This window comes from Maylandia zebra, linkage group LG15 (genome assembly GCF_041146795.1).
Source record: "Maylandia zebra isolate NMK-2024a linkage group LG15, Mzebra_GT3a, whole genome shotgun sequence".
NCBI lineage: Eukaryota > Metazoa > Chordata > Actinopteri > Cichliformes > Cichlidae > Maylandia > Maylandia zebra.
In genome coordinates, this window is record NC_135181.1 from 42,797,997 (window position 1) to 42,808,976 (window position 10,980).

General features: G+C 41.4%; 1 long non-coding RNA gene across 1 annotated transcript; it reads left to right on the top strand.

Annotated features, from left to right (window-relative positions):
• Window positions 1-553: 553 nt before the first annotated feature.
• On the top strand, window positions 554-7,871 carry LOC143412743 (uncharacterized). Its single transcript, XR_013093287.1, has 2 exons — window positions 554-949; window positions 1,079-7,871. It is a non-coding gene; the product is annotated as an uncharacterized LOC143412743 (long non-coding RNA).
• Window positions 7,872-10,980: the final 3,109 nt, after the last annotated feature.

Consider the following 10,980-nt stretch of genomic DNA (forward strand, 5'->3'; position numbering starts at 1 on the left):
ATTTTTTAATTTGATGCTCTTAGTTGAGGTCTATGAGGTCTTGTTTATTTGTGCTTCAAATATTGCTCATTTTTAACTTTTTATCCTTTTTAACTTTATTTGCAATGATTAGTCCAAAGTGGACCGGTGAGCGCACACTGGCCACCGCATAAAGGCCTTTTCACATCAGGCGCTGCGCTGACCGCTAACTACAGCATGTGGCTGAACCTAGCGCAGCTGTAGGCTTCGTTTCTATTGGTCACGCGAAGGTACGTCACAGCGCACTTGACTCACATGAACGAGTACTCCTCGCTGGCGCACTGGCGCTACTCGTTGTTCAGCGTAGCGGGAAACTGTTATTGCGCGGCACCAGCAATAGAATGGAACTGGTTTCAGCGCATCGCTGCACGTGCAGCATCCTGGGTGAAAGTGCCGTTACATAGCAAAGCAGATCCCATCCGACAGTGCTGTCAAAATAGTCTTATCTAACTTCTTTTCTGGGTAATAAAGTTAGATTACGTGCTAATTCTCCATGAGTAATTTTAGCAGAGGTGTGGACTCGAGTCACATGACTTGTGAAGAAAATATAATCTGATCAAACATTATTCAGCTTTAAATATTGTTCAGCTTTAAAGTTACTGTGCAACTGTGTAATAAAAATGTGCTCACGACTTTGGCCTTGAGAGCGATAAGAAGCGATCGCCTCATCCTGCAGGTGAAAGATATCTGCAAGCGAAGAGACTAGAACACCCAAGGCCGCTTTCCTTTTATGGAGTTGTTTTTCTGCTAATGCAGCACTTTCCTCACAACCCCCTCCTGTAAGTTTTAGAGAATATATACCCATCCTCACAGCAAATATTAGGAATCTCCTGATGTGAGCTGTGTTGAGAGGTTGTCTCTGTCTCAATAAAAGTTCACTGATTCCCCATCTGCCGCAGGTGTCCGGTTGTCTTCATTCTCCGCCAGCCTGGTTAAGTCAATTCCTCCTTAACATCTAAAAGAACCTATTTAATGAAGGAAGACGGGTTCACTTTGTGTTTAATATTATTCTATTGCTGTTGTTGTTTTTTTTATATCCTTCAATTGGCGTCACGAACAGGATGCGCTCCAGGTCAACTGGAACGGATGGGAGGAAATCGGCCGTGGTCTGAGTGAACGGAGTTTGGACAAAAAGCTGTGTGCACACAAAAACAAGGTAAGCAGACCTTTTATTTCTGCTATATTGAACATTATAAAAATACTTAGTGTCCAAACTCCTAGTAATTCATAACCAAAATTGTCTGGCTTACTTAAGGCTTGTTGAGAATCAGACAAGTGAATAAGAGATAAGTGAATAAGAAATAAGTGAATAAGTGAATAAAGATAAGAGTGAACTGAGGTCTGACCACGGTTGCAGCCGACGGGTTGCTCTCCGGTGTCGGATAAATACCTCAGTGCAGGTCTGGGACCTTGAAAGGGTTTATTAGTAACGCCTTTCTAAACAAATTAAAAGGTTAAAGGCCTTGAGAATATTTTTTAGTAATATTCTCTAAACTACAGAAGGGTTAGGAAGGCCCAGAGGACTTTATTAGAAAAGATCCTCTAAAACTTAAAAAGGAGAAGTACTGGTTGGAGTCCAAAGGAGGGGTCCCTTTGATCAATAGGAGAAAACGGATCTCTTCTTAAAACCCCGATGATTTTAGTGTTTTAAATGTTTTGATGTTCTGTTTGATATTGGACACACATAAATACACGCTGAATGCTTGCTGTGGAACACTGGGCAGGACAGTTTGTTCTCCGTTGTTCACAGATTACACAATTAAAGGAACTAGGTTCCTCTTTTGGTTAAAATAATACACCACACATAGAATTTTTTTTTACACATTTATTACATACATAAGGAGGGTAATGAGTGACTGCAGGTAATGTATGAAGTGTGAATGAGACGTGTGAACAAGGTGACAACCAACTAGCACCCCTATCAGGAAGCTCTAGGCAAGGTTACCCGCCAGACTCCGGTTTGGTAGAAGCTTGGTAACACCTGAAGGGATATTTCAGTGCTGACTCACCTTTAAAGCAGCGCCCCAGCTGATTAGTGCCTAACAGAGGCAGAAACCCAGCTGGCCCAAATTCTCCTTTAAAATCAATAAATAGAACATAAATTACCGGTGTGTGTAAATAAGTTGTATAAATCTGTTAGATCTGAAACTCCTGCTAAAAAACTTCCTCTCTACAACTCTTTTCTCTTCTCTCCCTCTTTCTCTCAGTTGGGATTCTGTGTGTGTATGTGTGCTGGAGAAATAAAAAAAAAGGAAAAGGGTCTCTCTCTCTGTCTCTGTGAGAGGAAAAAGGTGGGGGCCGAGTGAGCCCGCGGGGCCGAGCGGGTCCGCGGGAGCGAGCGTGTATGCTGTATGAGGAAGAAGGGAGTGAGAGGGAGCGAGTGAAAAGAGTAATCGAGTATTTGGTGATTTTTTTATTATTTCAGAGGCACTGGGTAAGAGTTTTGACTTTAGCTGTGAGAGTTGTGAAAAGAGCAGGTTTTTCTTTTGTTGTAGACTGTGAGTAATCGGTGTTTTTCTGCCTATTGTGCTGCGTGGAAGACACAGAAGTGTAGAAATGTTTGTGGTTTATCTTTGTTTGACGTTTTATATAGAGTTGGTTGATTCAGGGTGATTTCTCCCGTTTAAGGGAGGAGTTGCATTGTGGTTATGTTAAAGCTTTGCTGTAGGGGTATGTGTGTGATTTTGTGCTGGCTTCGCATGTTTAAATGGATGCATAGAAGTTTGTCAGTGAGAAATTGTTATGGTGGGGTTTTAAAGTTAGTAAAGAGTCAAACAACGCCCACTGTTTTAAAAAAAGGCCCAAAACATCATAAAAGACACCTCACATCCTGGCCACTCCCTGTTCGAACTGTTGCCCTAAGGCAGACGGTACAGGGCAATCAGAGCAAGGACTAATAGACTCAAACACAGCTGTTATCCAACTGCAATAACACATCTGAATACTACAAAAATGTCCACCATGCCACTCTTGTGTTAATCTATGCACGGTCTGAAGCATGACGGTGGGAATACTTAGTATTTTAAGTATTCTATCTATTTTATTGATTGAATTTTATTGTTTTTTTATATTTGATATTACTAGGGATGATGCAATGATCGGGGACCATTCTTAATGTCGTCGGTCTCATGACAATGACAATAAAGTTTTTGATTTTGATTCTGATTCTGAAATACACCCTCCTCAAGAGTTCAATGATTTAGGCAGTTATGTTTATACAAATACTAAATGTATGTTTAGTGTCTTCATACAGGTGTTTTTTCTTAACCTGGAAGCCTGAGTACGGCAGCAGAAGACAGGCCAAGCTTTGGCTAAAATTCACGGCTGGACACCAGAGTTGTCCTCACCCCTCCCGGTAAAACAAAAAAGAGAGAATGTAGTTTGAGGCAGGTTTTTCTCGCTGAACTGCTCTGGGTGCTGTGTCCCTGGATCTCACCAGTGTTAACCTCTGGCGGAAGACATGGAGAAAAGGAAAAGATGTTCCTGGTAAATCACTGAAACAAATAAAACCACACACAACCAGAGAAAGATATGAGAAGGGTGAGGAACAGACACGTGTGCGTGTTAGAGAAATGCCTCGTTTGAGAAAAAGTTAAAGTAACCCATATACAGACGCACCCATACATGCAATGAAGAAACAGCTTACATACATGTGCACGTACATGCAAGGTTAAAGTAGCGACACTTAACATACACCTGTTTTTAAATGATATAGTTTATACATTACTGACAATTAAACGCTTTGGGTTGCAGGACAACAACGTAACGTCAAAAGACAAAGACACTGGTCTGAGGATTAAGTGAGGACACGACAAATTTAGTGGTTAAAAGGGTCGACTTGGGACATGTTTTTGTTGATTGTTTAAGACAAATGACTACTGAATGATAGGAAATTCCTTTTTAGGTTTCTAAACAGGATCTTAAGAATTTTAACACGTACCTGTGTTGTCCTGTCAACTTGAGGGGTTATGAGTTGATTATATGGTGAAAAAAAAAAAAAACAAAAACAAAAAAAGGGGGGAGACGAGATCTCGTTGTTTCTCCCCTCTCGGGATAACACAGCCAACACAGCACAGCCAACACAACATCATTTTCCTGTTCGCCTGTTTTGTTTTGTTTTTGTTTTTTCTGAGAGCCGAAGCTGACCTGGACTCCTACCCTCCCCTCTACCATCGTTGCCCTCTCCGCGACCATCTTTGACCCTTTGACCCCTGAAGGCCACAGCAGCTGGACTCACAACAACAACTTGAGGATGTCAACAGTGCTGCAAAAGAGTGATCTCATGCAGCAGAGACGGAGAGCACTAAACCTAAAGCCCGTTTCACTACACGGGGGAAATTCCCAGGCTGCGTCAGCTGACAGAGCTGTGACGAGACGCGCATTAAGTCCGGAGGAAAAGGGACGGTGAGCAGAAGGATGCTGACCTCTGAGAAGAGCCGAACAGCAGAGCTGCAGAAGGCCGTGGAGCAAAGTAAGGACAACATAAACAGACCCAAAGAGGAGGGGAGGACCCTAGGCCATGCGTCAGGCCGCTGGTTTACCTAAACTACAGAACAGGAAGGTGATGAACACAAACATATACCAACACACGAACACACACTTCTGCATGCGCCTACTTAGAATGAAGGGAAACACACACATGAACACTTATGCACTTGTTGAGGGAGTAAAAACTGATACATACCCATGCACTAAAATCAAAATGTTGATTTAATTTACTAAGAAGTGACACACAATGCTCCAGCTGCTGCAATGAAGAATGCTTTACTGACAAAGGCTCAATGCTGCACACAACAAAGTCAAATACAGAATTTGCTATAATAATAAGCCCAGAGGGCATTTGTGTGGTCTGGGGAGCAGAGTCCGGAGCGGTTTGGTTATGAAAATGATGCCCGTGCGAGATATCTGGGGCTTAAGGCCTCGACTTAATTGTTTACTCTACACTAAAAAGAAAAGAAAACACTCTGAGCAGTGGTGCAGAGTGAAAACGAGGAATTAACAGTGTGAGTTTTATTTCAGAGCGCCACGTCATTGTGATGGAGATTTAATAAAGGAGGAACACACGGACAAAGAAGAAGAGAAGGGGGGGCAGCCCTTGAACGCGATTGCCTGAGGCATTAAAGTTCTGTACTAAATTCTGGTTTCCAGTGTGAGAAAAGTCACGCAGTGCCAGTAGTAGAGCTAGGTTGAGTGATGATTCTAAATTACTGTAAGTAAATCATCGTACACCGTTCAAGTTTCATGATAACGGGGATCTAGACTTTGTTGAACCCTAGGCAATTTGAACAGGTAAAAGTCGAGTGACCAAGTAGCAGTTGAATAAAAGTCATTGAATAAGTGTTGAAATAAACTGGCAGAATTAAGAGAATTAAAACATTTCAAGAGCTCAACTTACTTAATGGTTCAATTTTGTTTCACGAACGCAAAACATATAGGTTTATGAATATGAAAAGGTTGAGGTGGTGTTGATTTGACTCTGTGTAGGTTTAGGTTGGTATTTTTATTGATGGGAAGAATATTCAGTGACAAGTCCTAAGACCCGGGCGTCTGCATTTTGTTTTTGTTATTTTTCATTTTATTTTGTTTTATATTTACTGATTTTTGTTTGTGAATCTTTTCTTTAAGCAGATCTGCACATCGGAAATTACAAGCATTACACGTCGGCGAGAAAATTGTTGTAAGTGAGTTTCTCCGCATTGAAATGGGTTCTGGAGGAAACACTTGTGGGGACAATTAGAAACGAGAGTCCCTGTTTAAAAAAGGATTCAGCGAGGTAATCCAAACTCAAGTTCTTGTTTCTTTTTGAGATGACGTCATTTTGCTGAGTGTGGAAACTAGATGCGACGACAGGTTTCACTATCAGCAAAGAACGGATGAATGGATGAAAGACTGGGAATAAAAACAAACGGACTGACTGGTAAAAGATGACAAGACTTGACCATGACTCAAGGTTAACCACCTCCACCTAGATAGGATAAAAGGGTGGATGAATTTATGTGGGTTTCTTTTACAGGAGTAGAAGGATGACAAAATATTCGAGGATGAGTGAACCTGTAAATGCCATTTTTGTGTCTTGTGTTGCTTACAGAGGTAACTGCGCAGCGTTACCATTTACATTTTCTTCCCTACAGGGTTACAGTTTTAATGTTTTTCTATTACAGGATTTCTGGGCGGATGTGTGAAGAAACGGTGTTTATGGGTTAGGAGTTGGGGATGCTATTACACTGTATTCTGGTGAGAGTGTTGGGGGAGACACACCCTGTCTTGAAAACTGTGATTCTTTTACAGGAAATGTTTTATAGCACCTATGGAATGAGGATGCCTGACTACGGTCAATGTGCTGCTAATGTTTGCTTTGCTTTGGTGAGAGGGGTGCAGTAGAAAACAGACAAGTGACATGAAAACAAGTAATAATAACAAATAACAAATTTGGGGACAGTTTGACCTAGAGCCCACTAACTGGCCATTAGGGGCTCTCTCTCTCTCTCTCTCTCTCTCTCTCTCTCTCGCTCTCTCTCTCTCTCTCTCTCTCTCTCTCTCTCTCTCTCTCTCTCTCTCTCTTGGAATAACATTGCCCAAAGGGTGAATAAAGCAAATTGTGGCAATAATAGTGATTTAATGATTGGAGAAACCTGAACATGATACTTGTCTGTTGAGCTGAATCGTTTATTACTCTTATGATTTTCCGGTGGGACTATGAAGATTTTTTGGTACAGATTGCAGGTTGTTGCTCTTTAACTCCTAGAACACGCCCTTGGCGAGGTGGGGGGAACTGGACCACCTTTCTCTGCCCCATCATCCTCTATTAGACGACATCCAAGCTAAGTAAACATGTCTTGGCCCTTTCCCCCTGAAATGACAGGCAGGCAAAGATGTTGCGTCTTTGTTTGCTTCCTGGCCCTGGGTCTCATTCCCATTGGCATAATCCTGATCTGTGAAGGGCCCCCGACACTTCTGACACCTTCAAGTTCAAAAGCTTCGCCCCCTTCTGACAGTCCCAATCTGACAAATGTAGCCCCTAGGGTCTTGCCCACCACTTCCTCTCCAGTTTTACCATATTCACTTTTGAATGTCCTTAGCAGTTACCGTTCTGGGTTTATTTTACGGTTGATTTATTCTTTCACATTTTCACGTTTATATCTCTCATTATTATAGTATACTCTGTACTCTCCACATTTTTATCATTACTTATGCTTTTTGGTTGCTGAGTTACAGGAACTGTTAATTTTGTGTCACTACCCTGGTTGCACTAACTCGTTGTATCCGTGTGTGCAGGACAGCTGTTACTGCTTTCGTCGGGAACCGAGACTGCTTGCAGCCGACCCCTGGGCAGGGTGGTGCCTGGACTCTTTTCTCCTCATCTGCAATGACAGATAAAGACAAATGATAAGACCCGAGGAGTTTTTCGAGCCAGGCTTCGACACGTCTCTGTGTTCCTTTGAATGTTACTTATTTTTGTGTGTTGACCCATTTAAGATGGGTCAAAAGGGGGATTTGAAGAAAATATAATCTGATCAAACATTATTCAGCTTTAAATATTGTTCAGCTTTAAAGTTACTGTGCAACTGTGTAATAAAAATGTGCTCACGACTTTGGCCTTGAGAGCGATAAGAAGCGATCGCCTCATCCTGCAGGTGAAAGATATCTGCAAGCGAAGAGACTAGAACACCCAAGGCCGCTTTCCTTTTATGGAGTTGTTTTTCTGCTAATGCAGCACTTTCCTCACAACCCCCTCCTGTAAGTTTTAGAGAATATATACCCATCCTCACAGCAAATATTAGGAATCTCCTGATGTGAGCTGTGTTGAGAGGTTGTCTCTGTCTCAATAAAAGTTCACTGATTCCCCATCTGCCGCAGGTGTCCGGTTGTCTTCATTCTCCGCCAGCCTGGTTAAGTCAATTCCTCCTTAACATCTAAAAGAACCTATTTAATGAAGGAAGACGGGTTCACTTTGTGTTTAATATTATTCTATTGCTGTTGTTGTTTTTTTTATATCCTTCACTTGGACTCGAGTCATTAATTTTATGACTTTAGACTTGACTTGAAAAAATGTTCTAAGACTTGTGACTTGACTTGGACTTTTACACCAATGACTTGGGACTTGAATTGGACTTGAACCGGTTTACTTGAAAAGACTTGATATTTTACCCCAAATATAAAATTTAACATGCATATTATATAGAGATTGAAAATGTGACGTCATTCACGGGTAGAACCGCAAAGGATTCTGGGAACTCGTGGCAAGCGGTACTAGGCTTTCAATTAAAATCAGTTATACAGCGATAAAAAGAAACACAAAAATGTCAAGAAGCCGTTGTATTATTAACTGCAATAGCCGGTCGCATGACAGCCACGGGAAGCCGACGGGTAAAGAGATCGGTTGTTATCGGATTACGTCGTTGAAGAGAAATTGTTCGAGCCATGTTTCCGAAGTAACAAAGACGCGACGGATGGTCTGGATTGCAGCCGTTCAAAGATCAAATATAACGTCCCAGAACACTCCAGCTCACAGGTTAGTCTGCTCCAAGAATTTACACAAAGGTCAGTGTTTTTTAGTAGTTAATACGTCATTTTCATAACATAATTGGTGATATAGGTTACAAGCAAGTCTGGCGCTGAACAGAAATTGTCGCGCTATGCTCCTTTGTTTATTGTGCATAAATAGTGAATTGTCCTGACACAATATTGTGTTTCGCTTCTGTTATTATGGTACACTGACAAAAACATATACTTTTATTCACAGGATAAAACAGTTGTTTTGTATCACTAATTGCCCAGTACGATTACAGCATACAGTATTATTGTCACTGCTACATTTCTGTGATGCTACCAGAAATTATTTCCACTACTAATTAATTACACTTGAGCTCAAAGGTCCTATTAATAAACGGTTAATGAATGTGTATTTATGACGACGATTTGTGAGACTGGTAAACTTATGATACGTACGATGGTCTTTCGTTCTACACGGTGCATTTCAAGGTCCTGCACCCATCCGTCGGTAAACTGTACCTGGGCTTGTTGCAGTGACCTGAAGTTACTAAACTTCACGAGTGTATGCACTCACTCCAAGAACCGTATGATTATAAATATGCATATAAATATGCTACGATGAGATAGCTGACTTCATCTAACTAGCAAATGTTGTCCAGGCTCCGTTGGTGATGCAGTTTTTTTTAATGTGTATATTTTTGTCATGCGATTTTAAAGCTGGTCCTACAACCGCATCCAAGAATAACATGCAGCTTATCTCAGAACCGTCGGTGAAAATTATTCTTGGAGCTAGGTTTAATTGAGCTGCATTTTAAAGAGGTGCAATTTCACAATTTGTGTATATTTTCTAAGTTCACTATTTTGTCATGTGTTGAGAAAAACACAGATTTTAAAATTACATGGTCTAATATTTACATTTAGCATAACTGCAACATTATTTTTTCGTTGTTTTTTTTAAAGACTCGAAAGGACTTGAAATTCAAAGTTTCAGACTTGTGACTTGACTCGGACTTTTACACCAGTGACTTGAGACTCGACTCTGACTTGCCTGACATTACTTGAGACTTGACTTGAGACTTGAGGATAAAGACTTGAGACTTACTTGAGACTTGCAAAACAATGACTTGGTCCCACCTCTGAATTTTAGTACATTTTTCTACAACATTCTCATCACTGAAGTTGAATTTTATCTTCTGCAGAACACGTACTTTTCTGTCCAAGTGATTTCTGTGAGCCAGACCTTTCATCTGCTGCTGCTGCAGTTATAAACTCAGCACTGGGGTGTCTGTTCAGGCCCTGAATGCTGGCTCCTGCCCTGCATAGCCTCGGCCCAGCCTCCTGGAACAGCTTTGCATGACAGCCGCTCCTGACTGATTGTGCTGCTTGTTACTGTGTCTTTGATCATTAAGCAGAGCAATGTCACCGCCTTTAGTGGCATCAATTATAATTTGGGTTGTGTCACTTTGATCTTAACAAATATTATCCCAGTTTTTTAAGCTGTTGTTGGGCCACGTGCTGCAGACTTCCAGCTTCTTCTATTAGATGCAAGCCTTGTGATGAATAATTTACCTGAGTGGATTTTCCTCCCGCATGCTCTCTCTACTAAACCTCAGACTATACAGCCCACAGCCAAGAAGTTTAGACTGAATGAGGGAGAGAGCGGGTAACATATAAATAGCTCATCACCAGTCCATATGGCACCGTAAGTCAGCTCCAATATTCAATGAGTCAACAACACTCAGTATGAATATTAGAAATGGTCAGAGGGTGTGTTCAGAAAATTCCCATTCAATGTTTTCTATATTCATCGTGTATTAATATTGTGTGGCTGAGGTTCCAATGCTATATGAGGCTCATATAGCAGATTGAGTTCTTCACCACAGACATGTAGGTACACGGTGTTTAACTGGTATTCTTCTCAAGTGTAATCGCACACTGAGCATTAGTGCAGGCAGGCCACAAAATCACACACAGGCTCAACTGAAATCCAGCTCCTGCACATTCCCTCTCTTTGCATTTTCAGCCTTTGATTGCACAGCACAGAGAAGAGGCGGGAATACAGGGAGAAAGTGGACGAGGAAGAGGGGACATGCAGACATGTAGCCTTCAGTGTAGGATGCTTGTGCACAGCCAGGTGGGCTACAGCGCCATCAGCTCCATTTGCATTTTTTTGAGAGAAGACTTCGAAACGTTTTCAAACCACAGACTGTAAATAAAAGATGGGCACATGTAGCTTCTGTATCTGTAAAATGAGAATAATGCAGAAATGTCTTAAATGCATTCTTTCCAGCAAGAGCTACTTTCCTATTTGAGCAAAGAAGTCCAGTTCTGTGTAAGTCTCTCATGTTTGAGTCCATGTGAAATTAAAAACAAAAAAGGTACAGTGTGTAAAATATCAGTGCTAGTTGTCAGTAGATTTGACACGAGTCATTGGACCCGGCGTTTCGAGTTTTCTTATCCCACTTTGAG